Source organism: Urocitellus parryii, unplaced genomic scaffold (assembly GCF_045843805.1).
Source record: "Urocitellus parryii isolate mUroPar1 unplaced genomic scaffold, mUroPar1.hap1 Scaffold_35, whole genome shotgun sequence".
Classification (NCBI taxonomy): domain Eukaryota; kingdom Metazoa; phylum Chordata; class Mammalia; order Rodentia; family Sciuridae; genus Urocitellus; species Urocitellus parryii.
Window position 1 is genome coordinate 1,611,366 of NW_027553167.1, and position 25,057 is coordinate 1,636,422.

The window sequence follows — 25,057 nt, forward strand, 5'->3', positions numbered from 1 at the left end:
GTTAAACATGATTATGAAATCTGTAGTGAACACAAACATGGCCTAAAACTATGGATGACATTGAGCAAAGGACTTGACTTCTTTGCGTTTCAATTTCCTCATTGTTAAATGAGATTAATAATGTCTCTTTCAGAGACTTTTTGTTGAAGATCAAATTTGATATAAGATTGAAGCAACTTACAAATATTGGGCATTCAACATGATACTTGCCTTCTCCCAGATTCATTTCTGATAGTCTCTTGTATGAAGTATATCCTCAACTAGTGTTTATCTGGTGGCTGAACTGAATTAGGCCTGGAATTACTATCCCAGTGGATGTTAATGAGGGTTATGTGGGGAGAAATTTGGGAAGCATTGAGTTGTATCTGAGTAGTTTTTTAAAAACAGGATGTAACAACTTTCAGTATAATGCCCCGCCCTGCCCCTGCTCATCCATAGTTTTGCTTTCTGAGCTTTCCGTTACCTGCAGTAAATTGGCATCTACATGGACTGAAGATTTTCCTTCTGATGTATTGTTAGAAGGAAAATAGTGGCCGAATGCTGTGTCATAAAGCCACACCATTCACCTCACTTCATCTCATCATGTCTGCACTGTATCATCTCACACTAATGCCAGAAGAGGGCTGAGAATAGTGTGATAATATATTTTGAGATAGAGAGGCCACATTCATGTAAATTTTATTACAATGTGTTCTAATTGTTCTTTTTATTATTAGTTATTGTTACTGTGCCTAACTTATAAATTCAGTTCTATCCTAGGTTTATACGTTTAGGAAAAACACTTTCTACATAGGGTTTAGCACTATTAGTTGTTCCACTGGGGTCTTGGAATGTATTCCTCATGGATAAGGATAATAGCATGTTCTATAGTATGCTATTTGATTACATATCTCTTTCTGCACAGAGAATCTATCAGAGCTACTTTTCTTTGCAGCAGAGATTTAGAAAGTACAGAAATGGGCTACTGGCCCTACAGGGAGTAAAGGAAAGCCTGTCTTTCCTCAGTGAGTCTTTTCCAGTAAGGCAGTCTGACAGCAATTCTTAAAATCTGCCTAGAGCCAAATGGCTTTGAATTTTTCCATTGCCAGTGCCCTTTTTAATCATAATCATGTCTTAAAGAATACTGAATTAAACACCAGGGATACTAGAATAGATGATAAAATTGCTGTAAATTGGGAGCTCATCCTTTAATATTTGATCCAAACAGAGTCAGTTTCCATCAGTTCTCTAGCAAATGCTCTTCTACAAGAGACCCTGAAGGTAGGCATTACCCATGTAGATTTACTGTGGCCCACAGTCTGCTCTAGTAAGCTCTTAAAGGTAGCTTGTCATCCCAATGATGTGGGCCATCCCTCATGGACTGATGCACACAAATCAAGTGTAGAGATTAATGAATAAACAAACATTAAGGTGAATTGGTTAATTTACAACCCATGTACTTATTTAAGGTGGAATACATCATCTGAATTGACCTGATTACATAGTTTCTTCTCCCCATAGGCTCATCTACAGAGAAAGTCAAATTATAATTCAAAGGCTTTTTGATAAGCCTGAATCAGAAAAAGTAGATAATCGCTTCATTGATGTTAAAAAGGGCCCCTCAGCTAAGCCCTCCATCCTTTCTTCTCTCTTCTTCTTCTATCCACCCAACGAAGGCTTCTTGAAAACCAACTTTGTAAGGCAGTATCGCAAAGAGCTCTGGGGCAAAGTTTCCTATTTTTCAAATCAGATTTTCTGCTTGCTGTCCATGTGACTGGGGAAGTTATTTAACTTTTAAGTGCTGCAGAGCCCTCCTGGGCAATAGCACCTATCTCAACCAGATTAAAAAGTGGCTGCAAGTAGATGGTCTCCTAGGACGTCTGGCATTAATGATTTGCATATCTCTTTAACAGGTGTATTTTTTTCCCTCTCATCCATGAGGTTAGGCAGGTTGTGAATTTACTTTCTTTCTTTTGCACATAGGGAAATTGAATTTCAAAGTGATTAATTGTTTTGCCCTTGGTGTCACACGGTTAGTAAGTGGCAGAATTTGATCAGGACCAAAGAATAAAATCTATTTGTTTATTTTAGAAAAATCACAAAGTTTGGCACCCCAGGAGGGAGAAATAAAGCATGATAGTTATGTGTGCTCTCATTTTCCTTAAAAAAATTCCAAGCCTTTAGCAATGAAGGGTAGACAATATAGTTGCTTTGTTTATTATCAACTTTTGATTGATTTTGTCACTTTCCATATTTATCTCCTGTAATTTGGACCTTCCTGAAATGATGCCTTAACAAATGAGATCAATTTTCCTCTGAAATGTGTTTTTAAGAGAAATTGCAGCCATCCCAGACTCATGTTCTTAGGGAGGAATCAGTACATTTGGCAATTTCCATTGCTTCTGGTTGTGATCAGATTGGATTTCAGGCAGTCATCTTCAAGCTATGCCCTAATTAAGATGAACAGATATTGTTAGCTGGCCTGTTTAATCAGTTTCCCATCTGGCATAATCATGTTTATGAACAGGATCTGCTTTTTCTCCGCTTGGGCTGTAGCTAAAATCAACAGAACAAGGCAATCACATCTCCTAAGAACCAGGGGCCATGCTTCATCTCTAATCCTAGCTGGACAATCACATTTTCAGAACCTGCAGAATAAGCATACAGGATGCATGTCCTGCTGGAGCCCCCCCTTGGGCTCTGGGCTCATGGCATCCACCCATCTAGTCATGCTTGCTTGTATTCATTTCATTCCACTCAACACCCCCTGACCGCCTCATTTGTGCTGGACTCTCTCTGACCCAGGGCATGCTATTATGAAAAAGACTATCCCTGCTCTCAAGAAGCTCTTGGTGCAAAGGAAAAAGTCTCCAAAGCATATGGATCTAAAAAATGAAGCCTAATGCTGCTTAGGGTAGAGTATGAGCAATTGGGGCATTGGAATAATCATCTGTTCAGTTTTGTATTCTGTCTCTCAGAATGGCAATTGTCTCCAGGGGAAGGTGTGCAGCTGCCCTTTGTTACACCATTTCCTCAAAGGAACATGACATTGATAAACTATTTGTATCTCTATGATGGATGGTACTTTATGGATCTCCTGATTAAACAAAGGGCAGCCAATACTGGGAGAACTATTTCAGGTTAACACAGGTGTGAGTGAACTGAAACATCACTACTTTCTATCAGGAGAGTAATTGGGGTGCCAGAAAAAAAATATCTCTGGGAATAATGCCACTTACCCAGTTCAGCCCATTCAGAGCTCAGCCAGTGTGGTGGCTCTTGCAATGTAAAAGGCACAGCAAGATGCTAAAATGTTTCTCAGTTCAATGATGCTCATGGTGTTGTGTTCACTCTGGGGGTTAGTCAAGGTCGTGTTAATGGGAGATTCAGGAGACTAGACTCTATTATTTTAGGGAAAAAATGAATTTTTGTGAAGACAAGATGTATATTAAGTGAGGAAATTTTGCTGGACACAGGTCACAAGCCTTGCCGGAGGGGACCATGAGGTGCAATGGGAGGACCCTCCTTCTTTCTCCCATTCTCAGGGTCCAAGATTTTTTCTGAACTTGTCAAGCTAGGGCAGTGGGAACCCTCCATCAGCACGTGGAGAAATCCTGACTCTCCAGAGAGGAGGTCTTCATTCCCTTCTTCAGTAAAGAAGGGTGGAATGTCACACAGGAAGCAAGTGGTGACACTCAGGGGAAGAGGTGTGGCTATAAGAGGAAGACAGAGAACCAGAAAAAGCAAGAGGGTCACTGATAAGAAAGAAAATAGGACCTAGAGAACATTTACATGCACAACCAAGGGAGGCCAGGCCTTAAACCCTTCAGCATTTCTCTGAAAGGTGTGAGGTATTGTTAAGTTCCTGTTAGGTCTCTGTTGCTTTGGTGGTTGCCTGAATCATCAGTAAAAGAACGACTTAAACTTTTGGGTCAGTTTCTTCCAGGGAAGAGAGTTGGGGAATTATTCACAAACGAAGCAGTTCCAAATAGGATGTGGGGCTACCTGGTGAGGTTCTGGGGGAGGCATGGAAGGTAGAAGACCTCAGATCACTAGGTGCCTTCCCTGGGACACTGTGCTCAGTATGGCAGACTCTCCTAGAGCCTCCTCTTTACTTGAGGAGAGATGGAGGACCCTGACATACTCTGGTTATATAAAATAGCATGTCAAAGTAATCCAAGTTCTTTAAATAGAAATTGGACCCTGGAGGTAAGAAGTGTTTTGACACATGCTGATCAATGAAAGAACTGGAAGGGTATTTGAGGTGGAATTGAAGCATTGTTCTGGTAACCAGAGGTTCCCAAGCTTAATTACCTATCAAGATTCAGCTAATGAGTTTTTAAAAACACAAATATTTGGGCCCCATCTCAAATTGGCCAAATTAGAATATACTGAAAAGAATCTATATAGTATTTTACACAATGATTCTAAAACACAGTCATGTTTTAGAGGCAGCAGTTCAGATGATCTTTTAGATAGAAATCAAATTCTAAGATTTTATGACTCATGTGAGTTGCAACTAGAGTCCTAGGAATTTTCATAAATTTTGGTGCCACCCTATATATTGGATTAGTTTATAAGCTCTGGTTTTTCCAAATTGTGTGCAAACTGGATCAGTTTTTATCATGTGCTAAGAGCGGTTACATTTCAGTTGCTACCTGCTGGGATTGGCAGGTAGAGCGGTGGATGATGACCTGGCTGGCGTGTCAGCTCCCAGAGACTGGCAAATAAGCTGAAAGAGGATTCTAGAACCTTTCCTGGGACAGTGAGTATCATGGACCTAACAACGCCATCTGCTACCCATGTTCTTCCTTCCTTGCGTAGGCTGAGGTCAACAGTGAGAGAAACATAATGATGAAAGGGAAGGTGTACAAGGCAAGTGTGGTGTGATACAAGCATTCTCAACACCTAGTTTCCCAGATAGGTGTGAGGCAAGCAGGGGTCATGGTGCATGTTCATTGGTCATTTTTATTATAAAGGGCTCTGGCAAAAACTCTTCTGAGGCTCGATTTTATGCTCATCACCTGTTAACCAAGGAAAGGCTATTAAAGATAGGCTCGATATTGAGCTCAAAGTGACAGAATATAAAACTGGGAATCCAGCTTGTAGAGGTCAATACTTGAGCCTAAGGGCTTGTTTTTGGATTTGTCCATACTTCTATATTATGCACCTTAGTGATCTGGTTACAGGTCCACTTGTTTGTCATACTCTTGCTCCATGGAACCTTCTCTCCAAGCTAGCCGCCACCTTTCTGCTATGCCCACTCCTTCCTTCCTAAAATTTTAGTGGCTCTATGCTGCAGACAGAACAAAGCATGGCACACAAACTTTCCCCACCTCCATCTGTCTCTCTACCTTGACCTTTGGCCACTCCACATTTTAATGCCCTATCTTTGAGCTGTAACTACTTACCTACCTTTGAACAAACTTTGTTGAACTTTGCCCTCTTGCCTTTGCCCATTGTGCCCGTGACCCCACCTACATCCCTTGATCACTCCATGGTCCTTCAGACGATAGGTGACACTTCTTCACAATCCTCCCCCACAATTACTTACCACCAAATGGAGTTTATCTCCATACTTGGGTCCACCACTATACCTAGAACACAAATTTTTACAGCATTTATTTTTGTCTTGCAATTGATGGTTTTTAAGTCTGTTTTTTTCTCTTCTAATAGACCGCAGTGTGTTGAGTGAAGGCATGGTTTATTATCTTGTTCCAAGCTATATCCCCATTTCTTGCTCATACAAGCTACCACACGTGTGTGTGTGTGTGTGTGTGTGTGTGTGTGTGTGTGTGTGTGATGAATATTTGACAATTAGAATCAATATTTAGGGGATTTTTCTTTTCTTTGTGAGACAGTGAGTTCTAGGAACTTTGGGATGTAGTCATGTATCAGGAACATTGCTTTCTCCACCTGTGATTGCCCACCTGTGATTCAGATCAACCTGGGTATATCTTGAAGAAAAGATAAATAGAATACTAGGTATTACTAGAAAATAGTTTATATCATTGAAAGAATCACAGCTTTATCTTAAGGAAATCAGGCAAGTCAAACAGGAAGAAGGATTTTAAATGCAGTACAGTGCATGTTATTCTAAGAATTGCTGAGCGAGTCCTCATGCATTGACTATTGAGACCTGAGAGAAAGGGCTACAATAATTTTTTATGGAGCAAATAATAACAGACTGGAATGTATGTGCGATCAGAGGCATTTTCTAGCAAAGAGAAGCCCTAGTAGGGGTGGAAAAATATTTGTTTCAGTTGGGATGACATTGTTGAAACACATATTGATGTAGAGTAGACATATAAGCCTACCAGGAAGCCAGACAAGGCTAAAACTGGGGTTAGGGGAAGCCATATAGGCAGAAGAGAGGAGCAACATGGTGGGCACATGGTGACTAAACCCGTAACAGTATACTTCAGGAGTCCCTGAATTATTTGTGAAAAAAGGTTCTGTTCTTCAAAATGGGGAAAGCCAGAAACAGTGAAATTCTATTTTTTATTGAATATGTTTCTACATTTGGGGTGATCTTGCAAAAAGGAGGACATCAATTTCTGCCTATATGTAGACCAGGACATGCATGAAGAGGTAACCATGAAGAAACATGTTAGCAGTTATTTCTTCTTTCTAGCTTGAACTTTCTGGTCAATAACTTTTAGTTATTTAGTTATTAAAATAACTTTTAATATTGCCAAAGGTTTGAACTGCTATTTTGTCCTAAGAAAAACTCAAGATGAGAAAAAATTTATTCTTTCCCAGTAAGCTAAACTTGGCATCAGTATATGTTACTGTTGGCATCTGAAAAGTGGCTAATTTGAAAGGATAGGCTTAAAAAATAGGTAATTTAATTTTATTTCCTTTGAAAAGTTCATGTGAGTGAGAGATAGCCCAGCAGTTGGTATAAATATGTGAGCCAAAGGGCAGTTCTTAATGACATAGAAGTGAAGGCTCCACTTACACCGTCAATGTAAGAGAATGTCACAAGAGTTCTATTTGGGAGCTGCTTGCCTGTGGATGAAACAGTGACTTTGGCCTCAGAATTTTAACTGAAATGACAAAGTAGGGATTAACCTGAAAGGTTCTCTTTGGTTTAATCATTCTGGCCACACTACTGGGTGCTCAGTTAGAAGGTGAAAAGAATATAATGGCATTATCTGGCATCTTCATTTACAGCACATAAAATGAAAAGTCAGGGAATTTAGTTAGCATTAATTTTAAGGAACCAAACAACAACTACCTGATCATCACCACCATTATCAGTAAGACCTGGAGCAGGCACCTGAAATGCAGACCCTATCTGACGGGTCAAGAAGTCACAGCATCATGATCATCATGAGAAGGGAGAAGCTGCCAAGATCATCTGATCCAGTGCCCTCATCCTGTAAATGGATAGGTTATTGATTGAAAGAATTAAACAGGTTGTTTTCTAATTCTTGATCTGAACATAGTGTAGCTCCCAAGAAAATGGTCTTAAGACTTGGGTTAGAGCCGGATAGGAAAATTTGTGCAGGAATGCTGTTGATTTCCCCAGAATACAAGGCATTTATTTAGAATAGTAATACTATGCTCAATTTTTATCAGTATCAATTTTTCTCAGATGATTCAGATCATTCATGTTTCCTGATAATTTTTATTTATTTACCCATTTGAGATGAATTAATCCTGTAAAAATTTGAACAACAGTTATTCTCCTTGTAGTGAGTATTTATTATTTTGTCTGACCTGAACCTAAATCCATTTTACACTTGAGGGCCTCTTTCTTATCTCTAACATGGAGGTTCTGGTGAGGGCTATGAATTATAGTGATGGCAGAGCATCAGTGGATCTAAGCAGGTGAATCCTAATATTCTTTTGCTGTCACTTCATTGAACAGCTCAGTGATGGGCATAGGACGCAGTCCTGGCCAATCATGGAGATTATGGAAGATTTTTCTTCCTGGAACTAGAGGGAAGCTATATATATATAACTTTTTTTTTTTCTCCCCGTTCACAAAGCTGAGAGTGCAAACTTGGTTCTGCTTTTGTGGATGTTGCATCCTTGAGAAGCAGATCACTGGCAGCAAGATGCAGAAAAGAGAGACAAAAAATAAAAGTCAGATGGCTGTGAGTGTTGAAGTTCCATATTATACACCCTAATTGTCCCCACCCTCTCCTTTTTGGAGGCTTGCTTGTGTGTACCCATAAATTCCCTTCTCTTTCTTTCACTGTCCACTGCAAGTGTCCTGATACTTTCTGGTCTTCTTTGTCCTTGATTCTCCCCTAACATTGATAATAGTGCTAGGTAAGGAGTGAGTGTGAAATTCAGCAATACAGCGAATTGGGAGATGTGAGGACCTGGAACAAATGAATACTGAAGTAGGTAGCTGGGAAGAAGTCAAGTTCACTTGGCAATATGTGGACCAGGGGGGCAGGAAGAAGTAATCTGGGCAGGTATTCAGTATTGGGAAGGTTCCAGAAAATATAAGAAGTATGTGTTAGAAATCAGAGAGATGAATGAAGCACAAGGGCAAATCTGGGAGCGTTACTCTCTAGACTGGGTGAGATACTGCACAAATAGGGAAGACAACAAGATGGCATGACCTTCAGCTCAGTTTTTAAGATAGGCATAGGCAGCAATATAGAAGTCCAATTACAGAATCAAGACTTGAGGTGCAAGGGATGAGTCTTGTGCGATTAGGGTGGAGGACCAATAGTTAGAGATGCAAGATTAGTCCAGAATGAAGGTGAACAAAGGCAGCCACTTATTTTGAGTCCTATAAGGTCCAGGGCTTCCTAATTCCTATTGCCATAGTATTGGCTCCAAAACCTTGAGAGCAAAGAGGAGTGTGGGAACAGAGGAAGAGGTTGAGCTCATACATGCAGATCATCTGCTTCCAATTTGGGGGAGAGAAGGGAGGTCAGTAAAAGATAGGTCCTTTGATATAAACAGCATCCATCTTTCTTAAGACTAAACAAGAACAAAGCATTGGGATCATACATTCCTGAAGGGCAGCAACTCCAAATTGTAGAACGTCAGTCCTGAGTTAGACCAGAGAGACCATATGTGCAACTCCTTCTTCTTTTCAGCTAGTGTTCCTTAACAATTGTTTCCTGGACCACTAGCTTTACCTTCATTAAAATGGAAATTAGTGGTCTCTAATCCAGTGTCCTAAATCAGACTCTGGAGATAGGAGAAAGAGGTAGAAATTTTTATTTAAACCACCCCTGGGGTGATTAGGAATCCCAGGTGTCTGTTCTTAACCCTGACTGCCTATTTTAATCACCTAGGGTTGATGTTCCAACCATAGAGCAAATGAGCTGAGTTTTGGGGGAAGTCACTGGCATCCTAATGAGCACCTAATGGAGAGACGCTGGTGCAGAAGGTGATAAAGTGACTTTCTAAGGTAGAGTCAATAGAAGAATGGTAGAGCTGGAGCCAGAATTTAGTCTTTGCTGAAAAGAAAGAAAAAAGTCTGTCTGGTTTTCAAAAGGAAGTGGACAAGCATCAGAATCCGAGGAATGGACTCAGTAATTTGAGAGAAAGGGCAATAGGTCTAGTGAAAGAAGCAGGGATTTGGGCCTATCGGTTGTGTTTGTATACCACCCATTACCTGGTGTGCGATGGGTGAATTGCATTTAATCAGGAGTGCACTGACAGAAATGAAATGAAATTGCTGCAAGAAAAAGCCGCAGCTTAAACAGCACCCAATGAGTGGTCAATGCATTAACTTGTCTTGCTACCAACAAATCTCATAGCCCCAGGCAGCCATCCAAATCGATGAGCAGGAACACACAAAGCTGGCTGTGGAGTTGAGGTGGAGAACTGAAAAGAATAGGACTCCATTGATGCCAGAGGAGAGATAAGGAATTAAATCATGCGCTATGTCCTCCTCCTTTTCTAAGAGTCTGATTTTGTATTGGGAAGGCAGGTCTGTCTCAGACCTTCACTAATCTCTCAGTGCTTTGGCTCCAGACACAAATTAAATTTCTAGGCTGCAAGAGTTGAAGAATTTAATCTGCTGCACATTCTGGGGGTGATGTACTGCCTTCTGGGTTTCTTTTTTTTTTCTGCAATGTGATTCTGATTCCAGCAAGAACTCTCAGTGCACCTGAAGTAGTGAAGACCCCTTTCTGAAGAGGGCTGCTCCAGCCTTCACTTCCATTCCTGGGTTAGCTGTGAGCATTCCATGATGCTGCCCCTCTACAGATAAGACCTAAATAGCTGCAGGTATGGTTTAGGAATTTAGTCGAATACAGTGGTGCTTATGGTAGGATGACTCACTAAAGAGTTAATGTATTCTTCTCTGCCGGATAGGCCTTTGAAGGAAACCACTTAGGATGCAAGATGGGGTTGCATCCCTGGAAGAGGTGGGCTGGGAAGGATTGCAGAACCTTCTGAAGGTGGACCATTATCATTATGGTGGCCAAATTCAGAGTATTTCTACTGAAGGTGTTGAGAGCCACAGCCAAAGGGGCCCCAGCAAACTTCCAGCTGCCGGCTGATGATTGGCTCACAGTGGCCCCAGCAACATCTAGCTGATTGGCTCCTCTGTGGTGATGTTCATTGGGCTGTTTCCCTGCCCTTCAGACTGCCAGCTGATGATTGGCTCACAGTGGCCCCAGCAACATCTAGCTGATTGGCTCCTCTGCAGTGATGTTCATTGGGCTGTTTCCCTGCCCTTCAGACTACGGAACTGCTCATTGGGGGACTTCTTTGGCTCCGCCCACGCGACCCAGCCAATCGGCCTCAAGAGCAGGAGGATTGTGGGAGGTGGTTTTGGTGTGTGTGTGGAGAGGCTTGTGGAAGCCGGTGGTGGCGGTTGGGCTCTGAGGGTTTTCTCCTTTGGAGCTGTTTTGCTTGGCATTTGTAGTTCTAAAAATAAAGTTAGTTTCTTTTGATAAGTGGCTCCTGAATTGTGCCCAGCCAGACTGCGGCAGAAGGGAAGGAAAAGAATAAGATGTCTAGTCTTGTCAGTGTCTGAGGATCTTAAAGACAACCTGTGGAGCAATCCTGAAACAGATGTACAGCAGCCTCATCTTAAGAAGATCCACATGAGATACTAAGGCAGAACAGCAACTTGAGGGAGGTGAGTGAGGGACCCATTGGATGCCAAGTAATTGGTTCAGTAATTAAAGTAAGTAATATCTTAATGCAATGTTTTACAATCAAACTTCACACAAAAATACACGCTAAACAAATAGCAAAAATTTGAGTAAGGGAAAGATCTGTAATAGCCATGTTGAGCTATACTGAAATCTGACACAAAAAGAAAAATTAAAAAAAAATAATAATGGTTTTAAATTATAAGGAATACAGCAAATAAATAATAACAAGGATCTCAGTGAATCAATTACAGATGAATTACAGAGCTAAATGTGAATAGTAAACAAGAAAGACTCTTGAAGGAAAATAAGCATCCTAATAAACTGCAAATAGTTTTTTTTTTTTAAGTAGGACTCCAAAACACTAAACACACAGGAAAAATCATAAGAAATTGAATTACAATAAGATTAGTTATTTGTGTTCTTCAAAAGTCACCATTAGGAGGATGAAGAGGCCTTTCAAAAGGAGATGGTATTTGCAATGAAAAATAATCTGACATAAGAATCAATTTTCAGTCTGTTAATAATGCCTTCAAAGGAAAATGAAAAGTTAACCAAATGAAAACACATACAAAAGACTAAAACAAGATACATCTCCAGGCCCTTTTATTCTTTTTAAATTTCTTGATAGTCTCTTGTTAAGTTGCCCCAGGGTCTTGTTAAGACTAGGCTTGAACTTGTGATCCTCCTGCCTCAGCCTCACAGTAGCTGGGATGTGAGGTGTGTTCCACCCTACCCAGCCAGAGAAAATATATATTTAAAAAAATCCAAGTGTTGGAAGGCACTGGAGAGAATTCAAAAGGAAGCAGAAACTCGAGGGAATTAGATGCTTGAGAGAAGGAACAAAACTAAGGAAAAACCCTCCATTTACACAACTTTTCCCATGAAGACATTCACGAGTCCATGACCCAGGGGTATCTAGAACTCAAAGAAAGCTGTAGTTTTATGGGCTTGATGATTCAGGAATAGAATTTAGGGATGCCAGGACAGTTACAAATTAAGGAGAGAAAGTCCTGAAAAGGAGGGGCCTCTGGAGAGTCCCTAAATATGTGTAAAAACTCTCTTCAAATCTCTGAGGGTGCATTCATGGGGGAGGCCTCAGGTAACAAAGTGAAAAACAAAAGCTGGGAGTTTGGAAAAACAGAACATAGATTTTAACTGCAGCCCATTACCAGGGAGACAGTTTGAAGTTTGAATCTGTACAAATAAAAAGCTTTGGTAAATTCCTTAGACTTTCTGTTGAAACCCCAGAAAGGAAATGCCTGATTCTTTCTAAAACTATGGAGAAATCCCTGCCACTAGAGCAACATAAAATACCAGCAACCACAAGTTCAAGGTTTTAATCTAGTAGTTAAATTGTTGGCTTGATAGATACTCCACAACATGCAGTATACCACAAGGATAATAAATTATATTTACAAAGAAACTGAAAATTGGGACCCATAATCAAGAGATAAAACAGTCAAAAGGAACAGAAATTAAGATGGCCAACATACTGGAATCAGTGAACAAAGTTCTTGAGACGTTTTTATAAATATACTTAAGGACTTAAGTGATTACACTATCCTAATAAGTGAACAAGTGGGAAATTTCAGCATAAAAACTAATTTAAAAACACAAGCTAATACTTTAGAACTGAAAAGTACAATATGGAAAATTAAGTTTATCAGATGAATCTGAGCCTTACAACCCCAGAGGGAAGCACAGTCCTGTAGACACAGGAATGTTAGGCCAGTGGCATTCATTTCTTCTGATTTAGAGAACAACAAGGTAATAAATTTGTGGTGCTTTAAGCTACTAATTTTATGATAGTTTGTTAAAACTAATTCATAGGTTATTTATGCTGAAGGAATTCACAAGAGACAGAATCTTGGATCTATGAGGAAAAATTAAGGGTACAGGAAATGTTTAATTAATGAGTAAATATAAATGAGTATCCTTTTATCCCTCTATTAACTTCTTTGAGATGCAAAATTGAATGCAAAAGTCACAATATCCTTTTATAGTTAAATTCTAACGTGAATGTGAACTGTGTGATGAGCACACAGTAGGGTGTCAGATAAATGATACTGTTGCGTATATTTCCTTTTTATTTGATGTGGTACAATATAAACTCTATCAGACTGTAATGATACACACACAACAAAGCAATAAGTAAAACATAAAAAGGGGGCAGCTAAAATAAAGCTTAGCTAGAATTAAAATGAAATGCTTGGAAAAAATCTGTTTAGCTCAAAAGAAGGCAAGGAGAAATGAGTAAACCAGAAAGAATTTTTAAAAAGAAGGAAAAACAGAAAACAAATATCAAATAGGTAGACTTTAAAGACAAAATATATGCAAAATTATCATAACTGGTAATTTTGGACTATGCATTCCAATTAAAAGGCATGCATTGTCAAACTGTATAGCAAAGCAAAATCTAAGCACATGCTGGATTTTAACAAACTACTAAAAGAGTTGCATTTTAATTCAAACAAGGTTGACAGTAAATGGATTAAAAAAGATATGCCTTGCAAACATTAACCATAAGAAAAGTATATTAATATCAGAAAAAAATGGGCACAAGGAATATCACCAAAAGGGTAGACAAAGAAAAGACCAATTCATCAAGGAAGACAAAGCAGTTACAAATATGTGTTAAAATAATCACCAAATTTCAACACACATTAAGCTCAAACTGGCAGACTTTCAAGGAGAAATAGACACTTCTATAATTATAGCTGAAGATTTTAACACAATTCTTAATAATTAAAGAAGCAAACAGAGAAAAAAGTAAGGATATAGAATATTTGAACAATACTCTCAGCTAAAACAAATGGATTGTCTTTTATAGAACAGTTACCCACCCAAAGGACAATGTGCCTTTTATTTTCAAGTACACATGAAACAGATATCTAAACAGATCATATGCTGGAAGTTAAATGTCTCAATGAAATTCAAAATATTAAAATCATATAGAGCATGTTCTGTAATCACAAAGAAAATAATTTAGAAGCCAATCATAATAAGATATCTAGAAAAGTCCAATATTTGGAAATTAAACAACACTTTGAAATTACCTTAAAAAGAAGAAGAACATTAGAAGTGCTTTTGAATTGGATGAAAATGAAAATAAAGTATGTATAATCATGGGATTCCGATAAAAGAGCAGTTAGCATGAGGAAGTTTATAGCTTTAAATGCTTAGAAGTTTTAAATCAATAACCTCAATTTCCAGTCAGGTAATTTCAAAAAGATTAGCAAATCGAATCAAAGGAAAGTAAGAGAAAGAAAAAAACAAATAAAATGGAAGGAAACAATAGAAATAAAACATAACAAAGACACAGTTCTTTGAAAAGATTTATCAAATTGATAAAATTCTATTGAACAAAATAGAGGGAACACAAAATACCAATAACAAGAATAATGGTAAGATATAGGCACTAGGAGGCTGTTGAGAAGGACTTTGGTACTATTTTTATGCCAATGTATTAAACTTAGGTGAAATCAACAAATACCTTGCAAGATTAATATTACCCAAACTGATATAAGAGTTAATAAAAAATATGAAAACCCTCATAACTATTTCAGAAATTGAATTTTGGTTGAAAACCACACAAAGAAGTATCCAAGTCACATGGTTCATTGGTGTGTAGTAACAAAGTTAAAGAAGAAGTAAAAAAAAATAAATAAATAAAAAGAAAGAAAAGGTATAAAAATAGAAAGGAACTGTCTTTACAGATGGCACGATCAAATTTTAAGGAGTTTTCAAAAAGTTACTAGAAACAATCTGTGCTTTTAGCAGTGTCATTAGCTATAAGCTCAATATATTTTAAAAACTCTATTTTTATGCATTAGCAACAAAAATATTAGAAGAAAAAATAATGAGGATTTATTTATCCCATTTAAGTAAGATAAAAATAAAAAAATGATTAGAAATTTTTATTATATTTGTAAGACTTTAAAAATTAGAAAACATTACAGAAGACTAAAAGAAATTAGAAAACATTACTTGAAGAATAAGAATAAGCAAAAAAAAGATGAATGGAAGAATAAATATTGGTACTATTCTTTTCTAAATTGATTTATAAATTAAAATAACCTAATCTAAAATACCAATAGGCTTTTAAAATACTTTGTAGAATTGACAATTTAATTTCAAAATTTACATGGAATTCAAAACAACCTAAATTGGCCAGGAAAACTTTGGAAGAAGAAATGGTGGTCTCAAGACTCCTTTGATGGTCAAGGTATAAATGAAGGATGACTCCTTTTCATTTTCAAAGTGAGACTGTTGGGTGCAATTTCAAAGACTTTGATGATTTTCATCTCTACAGGTAAAAGGAGGCTTGAAAGTGAATTGCATCATGGGTAAATTGTGCAACAACTGGCAATGCTTGCCATTTTTAGCTTTTCTTTTTTTAAGGGAAATATTCTATCCTTTGCAACATGATTGTCTATATGTTTAACAGACCTGAAGCTATCACTGTATAAAGTGAAAAGACCTACAATAAACAAATTCAATTATTCTTCTTGCTATTGACTCTACTGTCATGCTATTCAAGATATTTGTTAATCACCTACAATAATGTCAGTCACTATGTTGGGTATAGGAAATACAGAAATGAATGTCCTAGCCCACAATTTCAAAAATTGAAAAGAAAATTTATGATGTAATAGAGTATTATAACTTTTATTATAGAAACATATTAGTCAGGGAGGTTAGGATGTGCTGCAGTAATGAATAGCTCCAGTATTTCACTGACCAAATAAAGAAAAGGCTTATTTCTCACTCACACAAAATCCTTTAGCCATTTTCCATTATAAAATTCTACATATAATACCTTGGCAAACCAGGGTACTGGAACATTTGATATCACAGAGCTTTATTATCTGGAAAATGTGACCTTAGCTGATAGTAGAGGGAAAGAGAAGAGTGGAAAATTACCTACATTCCTTAAATGCTTTGGACTGAAAGTGACACAAATGATTTCCACTCACATGTCACTGACCAAAGTCACATAGCCATGCTTAATTTCAACGGAGTGGAAAAGTACAGTCTTTCTGTGACTAGAAGGAGAGTTGAATTGGCTAAAATATTGATTATTAGTAATGTTTATCTTACAGATACAGTATTCTGTTGAAGCACACAGGCAAAGGTACCTAAGAGATTATGTGAGTGGTGACACATACTAAAAAATGAAGAAGATGCATGTTAAAAATGAAGCGGGGCTATCTTTTGATGTAAGGGCCAAGAGGGAGTCACATGTGCCAAAGTTTGAATATATTGGGGAAATTGTCAGTTTCTTGGTATCTGTGGAAAGAGGGATAGAGAAAGGAGTTGTCTGCAGATGCAGCCAGGATGAAAGTATTCCTTTAACTAACACAATGGCAGCTGGGTTGTCAGTAGTATCCATTACAAGAAAATAAAGGGTTTTGACACAATATTCTTACTTAGTATGAGAGCAGTGATTCAAAGAGTTCTTGAAGTAAATTAGGACTAGAGAGATAGCTTCCCAACATGTAAAGACTTGCCAGAAAAGTTAAAGGAGCATTTGGAAAAAAAGGTGCTTATCCATAATGTAATTCTCAGACTTCAGATTACACACTTCACTTGGAAAGAAATCATTCTTGCTGTGTTCTGGGGAAAAATAGATTCATCCTCTTTCTCTTGTTATTAGAGAATGAGCAGGATGACCTGGGTTTCATTTCTGACTTTTTTTCTTTTAAAGATTTCCTAGCAATGGCAGCAGGTGTCTCCGGTTCTGAGTGGCCCCTGGAGGGTTTCACTCCAGCACAGATTGATGGAACATGTGAAATGACTGGAGGGCAGGTTGTGCTCTTGGCACACCAGCATTCTGTAAGCACTCATCAAGGTAGTGTTCCCTGGCATGCCATCGGTATAAATCTTGTGGCTCAATCAGGAGATTTCAAGGAGCATTAGCCCCAATATTCTTTGTAAGACAAGAACAATGCATGCAGTTCAATAGCCAAATATTTATCCCAAAGGGGAAATGTGTTTGGTTCCATTGAAATCATTATATGGATTATTCTAAGGGAGAAGGTGACCAGTAAGAAGCACAGTAAATTTTCAAAGAAAACTTTGTTCAACTCTGAACAAATGGGAATTTATTCAAAGTCACATAGCTGGTTATACTAACACTACAATGAAGGTTTATTGACTCCAATGATCTTTCTTATATTATAGTGAATCTTAATTTATATTATAGTGAATCTTAATTTTTACTAATACCTCATCCAAATCCAAATTAGTCACATTCTTGTTATTGTTATCTTATTATTCTCATTTTTTGGTTATTACTTTTTTGCATGTCACTCATAAATTCTCGGTTCAATTCCTTCTGAACCAAGCATATCCTTCCATTAGAGCTCTATCAAGGAGGATCTACTAATAGTAAACCTTTCTAAAAAAATCTTTATTTTACTTTACTTACTAAAAAACTATTTGATTGAAATAGAATCTCAGTATAGAAGTTTTTAGGTGAGTATAGAAGATAGATTTTTATTCTCAGCATTACAATAATGCTGAGAATAATGTTTTATTGCCCTCTGGTCTTCATTGGCATTGATGAGACTCTGCTGTCATTTTAATTATATACCTTTTGCATGAAAATATCTTTTCTCCTCAGTTATTCTTAATATTTCATCTTTATCTTGAGATTCTGCAATTTATCTATTGTATGTCCAGTTAAAAATGTTTTTTCTTTGTTTAGCTTGGGATTCAATGTACTCTATTTAAAAAATAAATATTCATTCTTTCACCATTTCTGTAAAATTCCAAGATATTACTTCAAAAGATCATGGTTTTGTTATCCTATCTACACTTGCTTTCTGTTACTTATTTTAGATATGTGTTGAAATTTTTCATTCCATTTTCCATGTCTCTCTAAATTTTCATGTTATGTTTCTTTACTTTCTTTTCAGTTTTAGCTTCTAGTTCAGTAATTCTCTCTTTAGTTGCATTTAACATGCCGTTTTATTTCTTTACTAAGCTTAATCTCAATAACTATGTTTTCATTTATAGAAATTCCATTTATTTCATTTTCCAATTGAATTGATCACTTCTCATATATTCTAGTCTTCCAGTGTGATTTGTCCTTTTTTTTCAAATAACACTTATAAACATATATATGTTATCATTATTGTTAATTTAGCATCTTATTGTTCTATAAATTTGGATTCTTGGAACACAGATCTTGTCTGATATTGTACCTACAATCTTCCTGGTGTTTTTTAAAATTTTTCTTTATGTAACTTGTAACTTTTCTTATGAGCTCACTTTCGGTGGGGATTATTAACTCTGGTGGAATTTGCACATAATCCTTTGATAAAACATTGCCAAAGAGTGGTTCCACATTTGTGTGTGCCAGAAACTCTGGGAATTTTCCTATCTACATGACCAGTTTTTATGTTGAACTATCAATACTGGTATTCTTCCATCAAGGAGATTAGAAAAATTCCATGTAGGCTCTGTTCTATAAAAGGACTAAAGCTAAAGAGGGAGGGTAGATGGGGTTCTTGGAAAGATATGTAGATCCACCAGATGCCATTTCTGGTGCTTTTACATGGAGAGCTGAGCCTATTAGTATCTGGCATGTTAAATTCTCAAGAATCTGGAAGGAAGACAATCTCATCTTTGCCAAAATGAATCTTCATTCCAATACAGACAACAAGTAGCAGCTTGCATTCCAAAGGACACAGAGCTGGAAAATCCACATTCTGTACCTAACACCCCGCAAAATGTTCAAGCTGCTTTTCCCATCATTGAAAACCGAGTGCACAAGAGATTCTTAAATATGGCTAGCATCTTAAAATTCTGAGTTCCTGCTACAACACATGTTGGCCTCCTGCAGGTACACATGGCTTCCTGGCAATACTTCTCAGTATTTTCTAAGATGCAGATATATTGTGGCTCTCACAGTAAGGGATTGATTTAAAAGTTTAGACTAGGTTCAACTGATACTCATTTTATATTAAGCATGGTAACAATGACTAATATCATGTGGGCCAGGCAGCAAGTAAATGCTTTATATTAATTATGCCGTTTAGTCATTTCTAACCTCCTGGCTCTCTATTTTACAAATCAAGAAAGCATGACCTGGAGAATTTAGTAACTTACATATGGCCATGAATGTAGGGAATTTCAATTTGAATTTGAGCAATATGATTTCTACATCACACTCTTAAACTCAATGTATATTGCTGCAACTGGAATTGTTATTTCTTCTTCTGGAAAATAATGGAGATAAAGATTTTTTTTTAGAAAAACAATAGACATCTACTTTCAAAGTCATTTCAGCATTGTAAGTACAATTTTCGACAAGACTGACCCATGGAGCTGAAGTGACCACAGGGGTCCTCAGTGACTGGTTCTTGTGATCCTACAGGAAGGATTTCAATCAAGCCACACAGAGTAACAAGCAGGAGTTTATTAGAGAAACTGAGATGAGTGCCAATACGGTGTGGTATGTCTCCAGAGAGAACAGTGTGGCTCTAATGGAGTCTGCACTTTCAAAGGGCTTTGAATCCCCTTGTTTCTCACACCCTATTAAGTGAGTTATTACCCTTTTGACAGCCCTTAGCAAAATTTCATTTTGAGAGTCATGATGACCTGGTCACAAGGGATAGACATGACATGATTTAGATGGCCTGGTTACAGGGTTGGTTGTGACAGCCTGGTTGCAAGAGATAAGGTCTTGAAACAATACTTCCCTTTAAGGAGTTACAATTAAAGTGGTCGGGGGAGGTTTGAAATAACCAATTTCCATTTTCCAGATGTTTGTCTGCTTTGATAAAGTTCCCTGTGATTCCCGGTCCTGTGATCTATGGACTCTCTTGGATGCATATGTCTGATGTTCTCCTGGCACGTATCACCCTTCATTGTCCTTCTTCCATTGACCTGCTCCTGGCTGCCTAGCTACCTAACACAGTGTCCTGTAACCACTTTGATATTAACTCTTGCCCTAGTTCTCAACGAACCATCTAGATGTTCCCTAAATATCACTAATTTGGCAAATCTGTATATATACCCATTAGTTTATGTGTGTGATATATAAATTTCTCTTAGACATAGCTCAGAAAGACACTTGTTCATATTGTGTCCTGAAAGTTTCACTTTGAGAAGAATGGTTACCATAATGCTTTTCAGGTATTATACAACTTAAAATAAGACTTAAAAGAGATTGGCAAGTTATACTCCATGCATATATAATATGTCAAAATACACTCTACTGTCATGCATATCTAAAAAGAACAAATTTTTAAAAATGTTAAAAAGAGAGAGAGATTAAGTTAGCAGTTATTGGTGCCCCTGCCGCTTGCCGGTGCTCAGTGACTAAATGATAACTAGCTTGTTTTACTCATTTTCCCCCAAGTCTCAGCCTCCCCTCCCCATCCACCAAGGTTCCTTCATCTGTTCCATCTCGTGCTTGGCCTGGGTGACAGAAAGCCAGGAAGAGCAGCTGAGGTGATTCTGAAGAGGAAAATAATGTGCTTTCCAGAGAAAGACAAAGAAAACTAAGAAAATTGCCTCTTTTTTTTAAGTAAGTTTTCCCCATAGTTAAAGCACATGATCACTCAAGAAAATTGGGAGCATACAGAAAAAAAGAAAGCTCCACTCACAGTTCTATCAGCCAAGAAAATCACCATTAGTAGATCTGCTTATCTCCTAGTCTTTTATTGATGCAGTTTTGTGCTTTTGGTTTTTGATAGTTACAATCATATTGTGGAATCAAATCTGTTTAGGGTTTTGTTTTGCCTAATTGTATAGCAAGTGGTTCCCCAAATACTGTTTATAGGGACACTCTCCGTGCTTGGCCCAGGGTTGCATTCTCCTGAACATACTAGTTGGTGCTAAACATTCAGTGCTGTCTGAGGTCATTAAACAGTGGACCTCAGCAGAGGTGTGATTCCCAGCAGCTGATGCTGGCAGCCACCTATCCCTTCTCTTCACACCCCTTCCTGGAGCCTTAAGATGTCTCCTGCCAAGGTTTCTTCCAGTTGCTATTTATTCAAATTTTTATTAATCCTGACAACAGTGGTGATATATAATATTGCCCTTTATAATGGCAAAGGACTCCCACCAACTTTTAATTGCCTGCTAATCTTTTGTAAATCAGTTCTTTGAAGGTATCTTGAGTTGCTGTGAAATGAATATTTTTTTTGCATCCTGTGTAACATGCTTATTTTTTTTCCTTCCATCCCCACCTTCCTGGCCTCAGCCCTAGCACTTAATCACATTTCACCAGGCATAATGGATTAAACTCTAACAAGAGCCCAAATTAAATGTCGAAAAAAGAGGCCACTGCAGAATAAGCCAAATGCCTTTGGCAATCACTCAAACTGGGGAAAGGACAGTCATTGGTCGGGATCTCATCTGCTTGGATTGATTTATTAGCAATTAAACCATAAGGGGATTATATAGTAACAGTGCGAGAGAGAGAAAGAGAGAGAGAGAGAGAGAGAGAGAGAGAGAGAGAGAGAGAGAGAGAGAGAGAGATGTTAAACTAGAAGAGACATCAGTGGAATGGAGGATGGGGATTGAGGGGGACCAATGAGGAATGAGAAAAGGGAAGAATGGTGGAAAAAAAAAGAAAAATATTTCAGAAACTTATGCCTGTTGATTAATAACTTTCAATTTCTCCATCCATCCAGTCCCATTCCAGTTTTTAATTTTATAAAATTGACTATTCAATAAGTGAAATCAGGCGGTATTTGTCTTTCTGTGGCTGACTTATTTCACTTAGCACAATATCCTCAAGGTCCATCTATGCTGTTGCATATTACAAAATTTTATGCTTTTTGTGACTGAATATCCTTCCATTGTATGAATGTACCATGTTTTTTTTATCCATGTCTGTCAGTGGATATTCATGTTGTGTCCATATCTTGACTATTGTGAATTTCTCATTTACCGCAAGCAAACATGGGATAACTAACTTCTGAGATCCTGATTTCCATTCTTTTAGATAGATGCCTCAAAGTGAGACTGCTCAATCTCATGATAGTTTTATCTTTGAGGAGCCTCTACATTGTTTTCCACAGTGGTGTGCATGGATGATTTTGCATTACTATAAAACAGTGGGCAACTGTTCTAATTTTTCCATATATTTGCCAACTCTTTTTTGTTTGTACTGATGATTGAACCCAGGTGAGCTTTACCACTACACTATATCCCCAAAATCGATCTCCTGAACATATTCCTTCTGCCTAACTGAAAGTCTGGGTGTCTGACCTACAGCTCCTGGACCTCCCATTCCCCACCCCTGGTAACCACCATTCTACTCTGTTTCTATGACTTGGACTGTTTTAGATTCTGCATGCAAGTGAGATCATGTGGTATTTGTCATTCTATGCCTGGTACAGGTTCATCTCTGCTGTCACAAATGACAAAATTATCATTGTTATTATAATTATCATTGTTACTATTGAGAGCAGCCATGGTAGTAGTTTTTGTATGGTATCTCATATTTTACACTTCAAAAATTTTAAGAGGGTAGATATCATGTTGAATTACCATAATAAGAAAAAAAGGAAGAAAAATATTTCTGAAAAACATAACATTATAATACACCGCCCTCCAATATTGTAGCATGAAACAACTTTAGTCTTGTATGTTAGAGTCTGTAAACAAGTCAGGATGGTGCCTGGCATTTTGCAGAGGGAGTGGTTTGTGAAGTAACTCCAGCGAGCCATTAAGTGTGGAGATTCCTTATTGGTTGACTGCTGTATCGAGTTTATGTTAATTAGATAAGCTGTGTAGAATGTATAAATACCGATCCTGTCCTACAATAAATGGCTCCTACTCCTGCTGTATCAATGTACACAAGTTGTTTGTCACCCCCCGGTTATTTTGCTGCAGCGGGACTGTGGCACTTGTATCTTTAGTCTTGTAACTTTACCCTGATATCTTTTAAAAAGGGTTCTTGCATCAGATTCTAAGATTTTTTTTCAGTATTTTTCACAGTATTGAGAAGGATGCCTTTCCTACATAGAAATCCAATAAGTGTTTCCTTCTCCCTCTTCCTTTAAAAGTTCTGTATGTGAATCCCTCATGTCTTATAGAGGCTGCTGCAAAGTAAAATGTGTCCATCTAAAGAAAGACTCAGGAAAGAGTATCTTGTTAAGAGAAAGGATTGGAATGTCAAATGCACCTGGACCAAAATTCTGACTTTGACACATACTTGCTGTATGACTTTGGCAAGTAATATAACCTCTCTGAAACTTTCTATGAAATTTAGGCAATTGGGGATTGTTGTCAGGATTATAAGAGTTAACCACACATAAATTCCTTTATATTAGATTGATGTTTATTTTCTGCATATATACCTCCTTTTGGTTTGGGTATAATAAGGGGCTTTAGTTCTTCACCATTATACATAATATTATCGAGTGTTCTGTGATGAGATTGCACATACCTTTGGGTGTGGTTAGCTAGGAGCTAATAACTTATTCCAAGGACACATACAGGGTGTCCAGGGAGTACTTAGTGGCATCTCCCGTCTCATTATTACCTGTCCTTGCAATTTCAGCAGGCTGAGGGTAGCTTCACACTTGTGAAAATCACACCTGCATAATCTCCTTGCCCATTTATCATTGCTTACAGTCCCGTGTCCAGAAGATAAATGCCCATGAAATGTGTAAACAGAAACAGCCGAGACGACTGTAGCCAAGGAGGATGTTAATGCAGAACAATAAATTAGCCATGCATGAGCTGGTAGCAGGTAATATGCTACCTAGAATTGCTCTGTCTCCTACCCAGGATATAACATGGTAAGAAAAAAGCATATGTAGTGGGTGTCACTGGTTAATTGAAGAGTCTTGTTTCACTGAAGTGTAGACATAATTTTTTCCCTCCCTGAAATGTCCCAAACTACTTTCAAAATCCTTTCTCCCCCTGGGTTGCAGAGATGCAACCACAACACAGAGATGCAACCACACAACTTTTCTCTCACTTGAAGTTTCTCAGTCTCAGCTTCTTACGACCTTACCGTCCTTCTTTCCTGCTCCCCAAATTCCTGTTCTCCCCTGCCCTGGGTGGCAATGGAAGCCAGGACTCTCATAGTCACATGCTTCCGTTCACACCAGTCACTCCTCCTTCCAGCTTCCCCAGATCATGTGACCAAGGATTGGGGTGGGTCAAAGAGGAAGGGAAGGGCTGTGAAGTGGAGCCCTTGTCTCCTGATTCCCACTGCTCCCCTGAGTATCAGTGGCCTGTGGTTCCTCCCTAAAGCAGCCTTGTCTTGAGTTTCTGTATGATGCTGGTCTGCTGAGCATGCTATAACAAAACACCTCAGGCCGGACAGCTTAAACAGTGTAAACTTTTTTCTCACAGTTCTGAAGGCTGAAAGTCCAATATGACAGTGTTGGCAGGGCTGTTCTCTTCTGAGGCCTCTCTCCCTGGTGGGTAGATGGCTGCCGTCTCTCTGTGGCCTCACATGTATATTTCCCTGGTCTGTACACCTCTGGTGTCTCCCTTGTGTCCTAGTCCCCTTTTCTTATGAGGACAACAATCAGATTGGATTTGGGCCCACCCTCCTGGCCTCATTTTAATTTATTCACTTTATTAAAGGTCCTATCTCCAAGGACTGCTGCATTCTGAGGTACTGGGGGTTAGGACATCAACTAATGCATTTCAGGGAGAAACAATCCAGTCCGTAATGTGTGTGTGTGTGTGTGTGTGTGTGTGTGTGTGTGTGTAAATGTATGCATGTGTGTATGTGTGTACAATTAGGACGTTGGACTTATAAAGACACCTGCTAGGACCAGAATCCTCTCTCAGCACCTTCAGAGGAAAGGTTGTGTGAGGATGAAGTGAGAAGTTCACCACCTACAAGCCAGGAAGGGAAGAGCTATCCTAATCTTGGACTTCTAGTCTCCAGAACTTTGATAAAAAGGAACATCTGTTGTTTTGGCCACCCAGACTGTGATATTTTGTTACAACAGCTTCTGCAGACTAATACAAACACCTTGCATGAAAAGCTCCTGGAAGACTTT